Here is a 12,065-nt window from a genome sequence, read left to right as displayed (position 1 = left end):
AAAAGAGATTCAACTCATTTGCCCAGTTCTGGCCCCCAGATACAGGGCCCCTCCCACTGTCCTTTGTGTGGCCAGAGATGGTTTTCAGGCCTCTCCATACCTCTCCGGTGTTGCTCCCCTTGAGGCGCTCCTCCAGCTTCCTCCTGTAGCTGTCCTTGCCTCTCCTTATTCCCCTCTTCAGCTCCCTCTGCACTCTCTTCATCTCCTCCTCGTCGCCAGATTTAAAAACCCTCTTCTTCTCCTTTAATAGGGCTTTTAGTTCAGAGGTCACCCAGGGTTTATTGTTGGGAAAATACCGTACCTTCCTGACTGGCACAGTGTTTTCAACACAGAAATTAATGTAATCCGTGATGCAGGCTGTCAGGCTATCAGTGTCATCCCCATGAGGTTCACACAACACATCTCACTCCGTGGTGTGTCTGAATGTGTCTGAATATGATGTGTAAGTGTGTAATGTTTGATGTATGATGTGTTTTGTACCAGTCCAATTGATTCCTCTATTCTAAATGATTACTATTTGAGAGTATTGGCCCTTTTCCACTACCCTTTTTCAGCTCGCTTCAGCCCGACACGGCTCGCGTTTCGACTACCAAAAACCAGCACGACTCAGCTCGTTTCAGCCCTGCTTAGCCCCTAAAACTCGCACCGTTTTGGAGTGGGGCTGAAGCGAGCCAAACCGTGCCGACTGAGGCTGGGGGCGTGAGCAGACACTCCCCTGTGCACTGATTGGTGAGGAGGAGTGTCCTCACATGCCCACACACGCCCCGCGAGCGCGCTGGGATCTGTAAACACCGCAAACCTGGAAGAAGAATAATTACGAATTACGAGAATTTCTGAAGCCTTATGCGCCTCGCCTCATCTATACGCTCTTGCCAGTATCTGTCCGCGTTGTCGGTGACAACAAGCCACAGCACCAAGACCAGCAACACTAACGACTCCATGTCCTCCATGTTTATTGTTTACTATCCGGGTCGTGAGACTACCGCTTAAAAGCTCACTGAATCAGTGACATACAGAGCATCGTGGACGAGTTCGCGGAGCGCAAGGCTCGCCGTATGCCCTTCAAATAATGCGCGCAGTAGGCTATTGATGTTTTATTATGAGCCATGTACAGTATGTCACCTAATGTTTTTTTGTTTCTGAGTTACATGTTCGTTTGAAGGACTTAATGTACAAAATAACATAGTTGCACCCCGGAGTGTTGAAATTGGTAAACACAGTGCATTCAGTGAGGTTTGCACCGCCCTCCTTTTATTTCTGACTCTTCCTGTCACCGTTGCAACCTCTGAGCGCTCATTCGTATGCCCTTCAAATAATGTGCGCAGTATAGGCTATTGATGTTTTATTATGAGCCATGTACAGTATCCTAATGTTTTTTGTTTCTGAGTTACATGTTCGTTTGAAGGACTTGATGTACTAAATAACATAGTTGCACCCGGTAGTGTTGAAATTGGTAAACACCGCAGTTGCGGACATTTTGTAGCCTAAAATGATGTTATGATAAGCTTTAATAAAGGGCCCAGTCATTTGCCCCGCCCCCGGCCCGGCTCTGACTTGTTCCGCCACTGTCACTGATGTCACTGTTTGCGCTGCTTAACGACATCACGTGACGTCCACCCACTTTCGCTAACTCCACCCAATGTGTCCACCCACTTCCAGCCAGCACGGTTCAGCGCGGTTGTAGTCGAAATGCAACTCCAACAGCCCCGCTCAGCCCGACTCAGCTCGACTCGGCACGGCACGGCTCAGCCGCGTTTGTAGTGGAAAAGCGGCACTAGTTATGCAAACTTTATGCAAATGACATATGTAAATTTATGCAAATTTGTTTCAAGGTCATCCGATTGACCCCCACCCCCCTATATTTTCAATCTGTGGAGAACCCTGAAATTATTAAAAAAGTAGTAATTATTATTATTAGTAGTAGTAATAATTATTCATGGATTATAGAGAATTTGTTTTTAATAGTGAACATTGATATAACAATTGAACTGATAATAACATTAACAACAAGTATTACTCGTAGTATTATTGTTTATTATTATTAATAGTAGTACAGTTATTTTATATCAATGTTCACTATTTAAAAAATTATCTATAATCCATGAGTATTTGTTTGCATTCTACCAATTACTACTTTTTAATAATTATTTGTAATAATTATTAATAACTTAATTTTATAACATTTAATAATCCCTAGTACTTATTAATCACTAATTCATAAGTAGTAATGATTAATAATAAATAATAACTATTACTACTAATTATTAGTGGTTATTTTTCTTATTATATTAAAAACACTGTTGTAGACGATAAGTAATAAAACTAAAAAACTTTTTGTGCAAATTATTTATATTGTACTATATTTAGAATTATTGTATTTTCTGGAGTTCTTTTTAATTGAGTTTTGAAATAAAGGTTGTTTATATATTTATATTAAACTTAGTACAATAAACAATGTTAATTATGTAAAAAATGATGCTAATCATTATTATTAGTAGTATTATGTCCTATAGGTATTATGTCCTCTCTCTGTCTCAGGAGAAAGTTTCACTTGTTGATTTTTACTTTGAAAGCATTAATGGGTAAATTACCACAGTACATCTCAAATCTGCTTTCTTATCACACTAGTATTTATAGTACAAGGTCTACAAATAAGATACTATTAATTAACTACTATTAATCACACCCTCAATAAGAACTGAACTGGGCAAGACCTCTTTTTCCTACTATGCACCATACGTTTGGAATGAACTTCAGAACACACTACACCTAGAGACACTTCCTTCTGTTAATACTTTTTAAAATCAGCTCTTACAGAGCAGTGCCATTGCTTTTAAATATGGTGCCCATGTGTGTACGTTTTTTTTTTATCCTTTTATTGTTGTTTAGTTTGTGTTTTATCTTAGAATTTATGTGAGTCTTGTCTTCTTGCAGTCTCTTGTCTTTAGTGTCCTTGGCTGTACTGTCAATTGTTCTTGTTATGTTTATGAGATTTGTCTTGTTTTAGTTGTGTTCCTTTGACTTGGTGTATTTAGTGTATGTTACATGTTTAGTTACAGCACATATTCCACTGTTTTGTGTGCTTTGTAGTCTGATTTAGGCCATGTACACACGTAGCTGGGTATTTTTAAAACCGAACATTTTCCCCCCCTCCGTTTATAAAAATGTTTTATCCACACCACCTCGTCTTCGAAAAAAATCCCTTCCACACATAACCGAACATCTGCGTTTTCAGTCACATTCATAAGCATTCCAAACCTGTAGATGGCATTATTTCCCCAAATCCTACCCCCTAATCACATCAGAATAGCCCTCTGTTGGCGTCACTTCCGCCTAAACATAAAACATGGCGCCAAGCTCGTTCGTCTGGACAGACTCGGAGACAGAATTGCTTCTAAACACAATTTTGGAGTATAAACTTCAAAAGACGCAAGAAAACATTGATTGGGAATCTTATCAGTAGTTGGGCTTCTATTGCCGCTTTTCCACTACCAACGCGGCTGAGTTGGGCTGAGCCGTGCCGTGCTGAGTTGGGCTGAGTCGAGCTGAGCGGGGCTGTTGGAGTTGCATTTCGACTACAACCATGCTGAACCGTGCTGGCTGGAAGTGGGTGGACACATTGGGTGGAGTTAGCGAAAGTGGGTGGACGTCACGTGATGTGGTTAAGCGGCGCAAACAGTGACATCAGTGACCTTTTAAGCGGTAGTCTCACGACCCGGATAGTAAACAATAAACATGGAGTCGTTAGTGTTGCTGGTCTTGGTGCTGTGGCTTGTTGTCACCGACAACGCCAACAGATACTGGCAAGAGCGTATAGATGAGGCGAGGCGCATAAGGCTTCAGAAATTCTCGTAATTCGTAATAATTCTTCTTCCGGGTTTATGGTGTTTACAGATCCCAGCGCGCTCGCGGGGCGTGTGTGGGCATGTGAGGACACTCCTCCTCACCAATCAGTGCACAGGGGAGTGTCTGCTCACGCCCCCAGCCTCACTCAGCTCGGTTTGGCTCGCTTCAGCCCCACTCCAAAACCGTGCGAGTTTTGGGTGCTAAGCCGGGCTGAAGCGAGCTGAGTCGTGCTGTTCTGAAGTAGTCGAAACGCGAGCCGTGTCGGGCTGAAGTGAGCTGAAGCGAGCTGAAGTGAGCTGAAAAAGGGTAGTGGAAAAGGGCCATAAAATTAAACATGTAAATAGCACCTGCACAATAATTAACGCTTTCAAGGCACTACTCCGATCCATTACTCCTTGTCCATGCTTAATCTGGCTTCTGCAGTAAACAAAGGTCGCACGTTTGACGTCAGGGCAGATTTGTTGTCATTTTTTTGGCGCAGATTGTGACGTTCTAAAACGCAAAACTCAGGTTATCTCTGTCTACACGAAAAGGCATACACGGAGTTTTCAAAAATCTTCACTTTGCCCGGAGTTTTTTTAAATATTCGTTTTTGATGTGTTTTCATGTGGATGACAGGCCAAAACGTAGAAAAATATCTTCGATTTAGCAGATACCCGGCTACGTGTGGACGGGGTCTCAGTCTTTAGTGTTTTGGTAGTGTTGTCCTCTGTCTTTGTGTTTTTTAACTTTTAACTTGCTGCCACTTGGCCAGGACTCCCTGGAAGAAGAGTCACTGTGACTCAACGGGACCTTTCCTGGTTAAACAAGGGTTAAATTAAAAAAATTAAAAAATAAGTCCCATTGTCCACCTGACTCTTGTGCGCATGCACGAACCCCCCTGCGTTTCACTCCGGAGTGCTTGACCTCTAACACACGCACGCGCACGCCTCATGTCCGTGAAAAGCCAGTTTCCCAGTGGGCGTGTCCCCAGCGCTGCGGTACCGGCTTTAAACTAGTGTTTTGACGCTCGCAAACGAACCAATTCTTTTGAACGGCTCCTAGGCATGAACGATGAGAACCGAGTCTCGAGCTGGGGGAGCCATTCTTTCTGTCGTTCTTTTTTGCCCAAGGACAAGAAGTAGGCTAAACAGCATTTGCCTTTTATTTATTCAAGTTTTATCTGTTTGCCTAATAGTTCAAATTGTTTTGTATATAGTTTATAATGTAGTTGTGTGATATTAATGATAATATTGTGGGAAAACTACTTTGCACGGACGTTCATTTAATTTATTCTATCGTCATTTTGTTTGTTCTATTTTTGTGTATTTTATTTATTTATCTGTTTGTCTAGTTGTATCTATTTTTCTAATAATAATATATTTTTGCATTAATAGTTTGTTTTTTCCTATTAAAATAATCTTGTGTTCTTGTTATAACTTTATCTATTTATCTGACTGTTTAGTTGTATCTATTTTTGTTACAATTTCAATATTTTTAATATAGAAAGTTTGTTTTTTTCTATTAAAATGTTCTTGTGTGATAACTAGTTCTTGTGTTATATTTATTGTAGTTGTATCTATTTTGTATCTCAGACTTAAATATTTTTGTAAAACAAGTGTTTTTCTATAAAATATTCTTGCGTTCTTGATAACTATGTTCTTGAGTGGGTTCTTTTTTTTTTTTTTTACAGAAAAGCCATTCTGCATGGACATTCATTGAAGCCCTCATTGTTTTTTAATGGTTATTTATGAGCGTTTAGGGGTTACAATAATGTAAGTCTAGGTTGCTTTATATAAAAGGTATGTCCAGAAATATTGATGTCACTGTCTAAGCAGAGGGATCTGGCTTCTTTAGACGCTGTCTTCTTAAAACTGAATAAATATTTAAAAAGAGCCAAATGAGCCAGTCTTTTGAACGGCTCTTTTCAAAGAACGGATCACAAAGATGCGGATCCCATCAAAGAGCCATAAATCCCATCTCTACACACCACACTTCCTCCAGTAGCCTCCTAACGTTAGCTCTTGACAGGGGTTAAATTGGGATTGGTTATGTGGGGGGGCTCTGCCTCGTACCCGCCCCTGCCCCCGCCGCCCTGTCCCAATATACTTTTTGGAAAATAACCCTCTAATTTGATAACCATATCATATTGCACAGAGATATACACCTTATCTGTGTGTTGTAGGTCTATGTGTGTCTTGTAGTGCCCCCCTACACATTATGGCAGTTTGAATGTAGATTGGTTGGCCAATGTAACAGATTGTACAGGTTGTTGTACATTGGTTTGAAGGAAATGATTAGTGGGGGGTCCGGGGGTCCTCCCCCAGAAGTTTTTTATTATCATACGTGTTATTTGCTGAATTCTGGTGCATTTTAATAAGTTGTTAGCTGACTTTACAGAGGTAGGTTGAGCAATATCATGTTAAATCTTGTCACATGCCTACAGGTGAAAAATGTGAAGGAGAAATGTTCAGTGAGAAAATTTGAAGGCTTGCACAATCTTAAACCAAAACAGTTGATTTATTTTGGAGGATAAATGTTAAATATGCCAAAACACTGTCAGTCAAATTGTCAATCAAATATATTCATGCAGTGTATGCAACCAAATACAAACAACACTATAACACTGGAAGCATTTATTATTATTGTTATTATTATGTATTCAATTATTTATTTGGCATGTGGTGCTTTTTGTATTGTCTAGAACATACATAAGATGAGCATATTATAGCAGCAAAATAGAAGCACAATCATTTGAATGCAGCAAGTTTTGCTGCATTCAAATGATTGTGCTTCTATTTTGCTGCTATAATACGCTCATCTTATGTATGTTCTAGACAATACAAAAAGCACCACATGCCAAATAAATAATTGAATACATAATAATAACAATAATTACACTAATAATACACTAATAATATTAACAATAAATAATAATAAATTAACATTAAATTAAATATTAACAATAAATAATAAAACACTAATAATATTAACAATACAGTGAACATAATCATTATCATATTTTTTATTATTAAAAACAAAATATCAAATAATACTGAAGAGGGGAAAAAATAATACTGATCTAAATATGTTGTGTTTTTATTTTTAGACAGTATGTGTTTTGCTAAACACATACTGTCTAAAAATAAAAACACAACATATTTAGATCAGTATTATTTTTTCCCCTCTTCAGTATTATTTGATATTTTGTTTTTAATAATAAAAAATATGATAATGACTAGAGCACAAGACGAGTGTTTGGTTTATGTTTGCCAAAGCTAGCTAACTTGAGGCAACGTTAGGCTCAACTTTTGGTCAATCTCAGTAGCTAACTTTAACTGACATCTCCCCCTTCCCCCTGGCTAATTTCTGTCGATAACTGGGGACTATGGAAATTGAACTCGCCAAATGCACAGTTCAAGCACCTCTGATGGATTAGGATCGTATGCAGGTAAAAGGGGAGACGGTGTACGGAGAAAATTATAAACAAGTCACAACGCTGAAACACAAGCCCAAAAACCCGCAAACCACGACTTCTGATTTTTTTTTTAAAGCGAGCTCACAAAAAAAGAAACCCCAAAGTCGCTTATAAAAAGCGGAATTGGCAACCCACGCAGTGTTCCAGAAACCAGAATCTCTGATCGCAAGTTCTGTTCTAAATAGCTTTGACAGGTCGTCTTGTTATCAGGAAAACTATGATCTATCTCATAAAAGTCATGGGTTTATTGATTAATAAAACGATATTTAATTATTCAGAACTGAAAATCGTGAAAAGGGTTTGTTGCTTTTGATGTGTGCGTGATCATATGCCATCCGCTCCGAGCTTATGTGCCGGGGCTCAGCCCCGGACAGCCCCGGCCCAATTTAACCCCTGGCTCTTGATCTACGGAATGCACAGAAGACGCACAGACCCAATGCTGCCCCCAAAAGGTCCGCTGGTCACTTTTAAAATTACGGTTAAAAAAATACCCCAAACCGGATGGAGACATTTCACTCGTTCAGTCCAATATTAAATTTAATACCTCCCTTTCAAAAATTCCAGTCATTCCAAACAATTTAAGACGTTTTTAGGCTTTGAACCAAGCTGTTCTCAGATGCTTTCTGCTAACTGATCATGTTTTAAACTTTACTTAACTTTTATTCTATTTTATTCTGCTGTTTTTTTTTACTGAACTTTTACTTCATTTTATTATTTTATTTCTACTATTGTTTAATTCTTATTATTTTTTTCTCTCTTCTTCCCCATTTATTTTATGTAATTTTATTTTCTATTGTTTACTGTTTTGCTTTTATCGCTGTAAAGCACACTGAACTGCCACTGTGTATGAAATGTGCTATATATGTCGGTATGTTGCCAGTTGATTTTAGATCCAAACAACTCAAAGCCCATATGATGTTCAAAATTCAAAATTTCTCAGCGCCTCAATACTTGTTGTTAGGGATTTGCTGGGATTCGAACCTGGTTTGTTGGTGTGATAATCCAGCAAACCCCCACTAGGCCACCAGAGGGATGACTCAAATGCAGAGGCGTGAGGCGGAAGTAGAAAAAGTATCAAAAGGTTTATTTATACTATATACAATATTTACAATCCGATGAAAAAAAACAAAAAAAAAAAGAAAATCCAAAAGCTCAGAAGATAACAAAAATAAAAATATCCAAAGGTACAAAACAAAAGCCAAAAAACCAGAAAAGCAAAGTGCAAAACAAAGAACACGGTACAGAGGAAACTGGAGATAAACATAACAGCACAAAGACTCCGTGACAAGAGGACTGAACTCAGGGGTATAAATACACAAACTAATTAAGGACACAGGTGAAGATAATCAGGACAAACAGGCAATTAACAAAAAACACAAAACACAGGAACAGTGGCGGCCTCTAGAGGCCAAAATAAACATGACACGAAAAGGAAATAACAGCGGCCTCTAGAGGCCAAAACAGTCCTAGTCCTAACACTTGTTTTCTGCAATTCAAAATGTTACCCATAACTACAGTACAAGATCCAGTCACTCTTCTCTTCAGCTCCCCCGGTGTGGTCCTTTTGGAAAAACTTCTTTTCTGTACACTGCAACCAAAATTTGGAATGAACTACCTTCAGAAATAAAATCAGTAGAAAAATTTCCCCTGTTCAAGAAGAAGGTAAAACAGCACTTTTTCAACATTCTATTTGATGAGGAAGCAGCAGATTATGTGCATTTTTAGTTTCTATATTCTTAATTTCATTTTTTATTTATTATTATTATTATTATTATTATTATTATTATTATTATGTTTTTTTTCTTTTGCTTTTCTTGTTTTTCTACTATTATTAACATTATCAATATTGTTCAGTATTATTTGTTATGGTATTAGTTTTCACATTTTTGCAATGCTTCCCCATGATATTCAGTGGGGGATTTTATTTTTGTTATTTTTTAATTGTGTGCAACTATTTTTTGTCTGTGATAAGGGACCACAATGAAAACAAGTTTTTATGCTTTTTTGTGTTATCCCTGCCACACCTGTACTGTTTTTATTGTACGTTTATGGCTAAATAAACACAAACAAATATAAATAAACTTGCCTTGCCTTTGAAAACCGAAAGCTGTATTTAAGACTTTTTAAGGACCCGCGGGAACCCTGCAAAAAGCTCGCGGAATCCTGGGGGGAGTCCCAAGTGAATAGAGTTCACTATCAACAACAACAACAACAACAACAACACAAAGACAAACTATACTGCTGCACTGTAAACACTTTAGTACTTCATGAATAAAGATTTGTGATTGTGAAGCGCACAGGTGTTAGAATTCCCTCTGCTGCTCAAACTTATATTTTCTTATTGCGACATCAACGACAAGCTTAAAAACAAACACCGCCATTTTACTGAGGGACAAACTCCTGACAGCTCTACAACAACAACAAGAACCGCAGGGCGACTTTAAAACTCTCCAACTCGATGGAAAAAGACCGTTTTGTGTTGTTTGTTTGTTTAGAAACACAGATACCAAAGTCCATCAGTAAAATGTTACAGGACAGATGAAATTTAAGACACTTACTTTGTGCGTTTCTGTCAGCGTCACAGGAAATACTTTCACTTTCGATTCACTGGAAATCCCCTGAGCGCGAGCTACTTCCGGTGGGTTTTTTTTCCCACCTGAAATGTTGAGCAGATTTTGAGATTAATGCAATAAAAGTACACAGAAAAAAAAAGAGAAAGAAATCGTCATGTTTCAGTCCATAAAAAAAAAGTTATGTGCAATATGTACCCTCACTGAGCACTTTATTAGGAACACTATACTAGAGCAATTATCAACAATCCATAATTATCGACACCTTTTCAGATTTACCAATGGGTACTTGACAAATAGAGGTGAAACAGTAATTTTTTTTAAATGTTCCAATTTTCACACAAAATGTATGAAATTCTAATGTTCAAAGGCTTAAGTTTTTTAAACCAGTGTTTCCCAACCTTTCTTGAGCCACGGCACATATTTTACACTACCGTTCAAAAGTTTGGGGTCACTTTGAAATGTCCTTATTTTTGAAAGAAAAGCACTGTTCTTTTCAATGAGGATCACTTTAAACTAATCAGAAATCCACTCTATACATTGCTAATGTGGTAAATGACTATTCTAGCTGCAAATGTCTGGTTTTTGGTGCAATATCTCCATAGGTGTATAGAGGCCCATTTCCAGCAACTCTCACTCCAGTGTTCTAATGGTACAATGTGTTTGCTCATTGCCTCAGAAGGCTAATGGATGATTAGAAAACCCTTGTACAATCATGTTAGCACAGCTGAAAACAGTTGAGCTCTTTAGAGAAGCTATAAAACTGACCTTCCTTTGAGCAGATTGAGTTTCTGGAGCATCACATTTGTGGGGTCGATTAAATGCTCAAAATGGCCAGAAAAATGTCTTGACTATATTTTCTATTCATTTTACAACTTATGGTGGTAAATAAAAGTGTGACTTTTCATGGAAAACACAAAATTGTCTGGGTGACCCCAAACTTTTGAACGGTAGTGTACATTCGAAAAATCCCACGGCACACCACCAAACAGAAATGTCACAAAAAGTATGTATCATGAAATACAATGATCATCTAGTCTCAACTTACTCACAATTTACTTACTCAGTGTGAAACCTGGGCCTGTTTAGTTGAACACAAAGCTGATATACTCACAGGAATTGAAGAAAGACACACATGAAGATCTTCCTCAACAGCTCTGAGTCACTCTCCTTTTTTAGTTTTTATAGCAGTCATGCTTGAAAAGCACAGCTCGCATAGATAGGTTGTGGGAAATCACCTTTTTTGCATTCTTCTGACCTCTATTCATACTAGGGCCTTCATCTGGGTCAGAATTTTCTCCAGGACCCAGTTTGGATTGTGTACTTTTTCTTTTCAAATATTTATGCCTTGCTATCACCGTTATCACACCTGAAGCATTAGTAAATCTATTGTTTGAATGGCAACAGGCAGATACACAGGTTAATTAGCTACCTGCTGCCATGTAGTGTAAGAGTATTTCATTGTTCTGCCTGTCATGATACGTCGCTAGCATAGACAAACAAAGACAAATTATTTGCAGTAAGTAAATAAATTTTGGAACAATTAAATGAAATTAGATAATTTCCCACGGTACACCTGATGATCTCTTACGGCACACTAATGTGCCACGGCACAGTGGTTGGGAATCACTGTTTTAAACTGTTAGTGTTTTATAGAATTCCCCCCTCTTTCTGCTATGTTCTAAGCCTTTTTCACAACCACAGACATAAAATGTCCTGCGGTGTGACATCATACTACAGGAAAGATAAAATATACATATATTGCTGATTTCAACTGCAGATGACATATGTTAAAGTTTAAGAAGCCCTTTCTCAAAATCATCATTGAAATCCAGGATACAGTTATTTTCGACAGCTGTTTTTCAGTTCACTCCTTACTTCGATTCCTTACTCTCACTCACTCCTATGGAAATATTTTGTAAAATGCAAAAAAAATCTTACTGTTCTGTATGGTTTTCTTGTGATAGTTAAATTATGCAGTGTTTTAAAAGGTACATGATAAAAATGAATAAAATTACTTAAAAGGCATTTAATTCCATTTTAAGTGATTTCACACCACAGGACGGCATTTATGTTACAAAATTTAACTTGTTGTAAATATTACTGTATAATGTTTTTGCAAGTCAAAACCTTTTTTTAAATTAGTTAATATTTGCAAAATAATTCCAAAGATTTTATGAATTATTCCAAAT

The 12,065-nt window shown here is 37.8% G+C and overlaps 1 protein-coding gene across 1 annotated transcript in view; it reads right to left on the bottom strand.

Annotated features, from left to right (window-relative positions):
- The window catches only part of LOC132888176 (NACHT, LRR and PYD domains-containing protein 12-like), a 48,833-nt gene extending 38,877 nt beyond the window's left edge, over positions 1-9,956 (bottom strand). The window contains exon 1 of the mRNA XM_060924216.1: positions 9,862-9,956. The gene's annotated coding sequence lies outside the window, so the exon portion shown is untranslated. The remainder of the gene's footprint in view (positions 1-9,861) is intronic.
- Positions 9,957-12,065: the final 2,109 nt, after the last annotated feature.

The sequence above is a fragment of the Neoarius graeffei genome, chromosome 6 (genome assembly GCF_027579695.1).
Source record: "Neoarius graeffei isolate fNeoGra1 chromosome 6, fNeoGra1.pri, whole genome shotgun sequence".
Taxonomy (NCBI): domain Eukaryota; kingdom Metazoa; phylum Chordata; class Actinopteri; order Siluriformes; family Ariidae; genus Neoarius; species Neoarius graeffei.
This window is presented reverse-complemented; position numbering and strand designations above follow the sequence as displayed.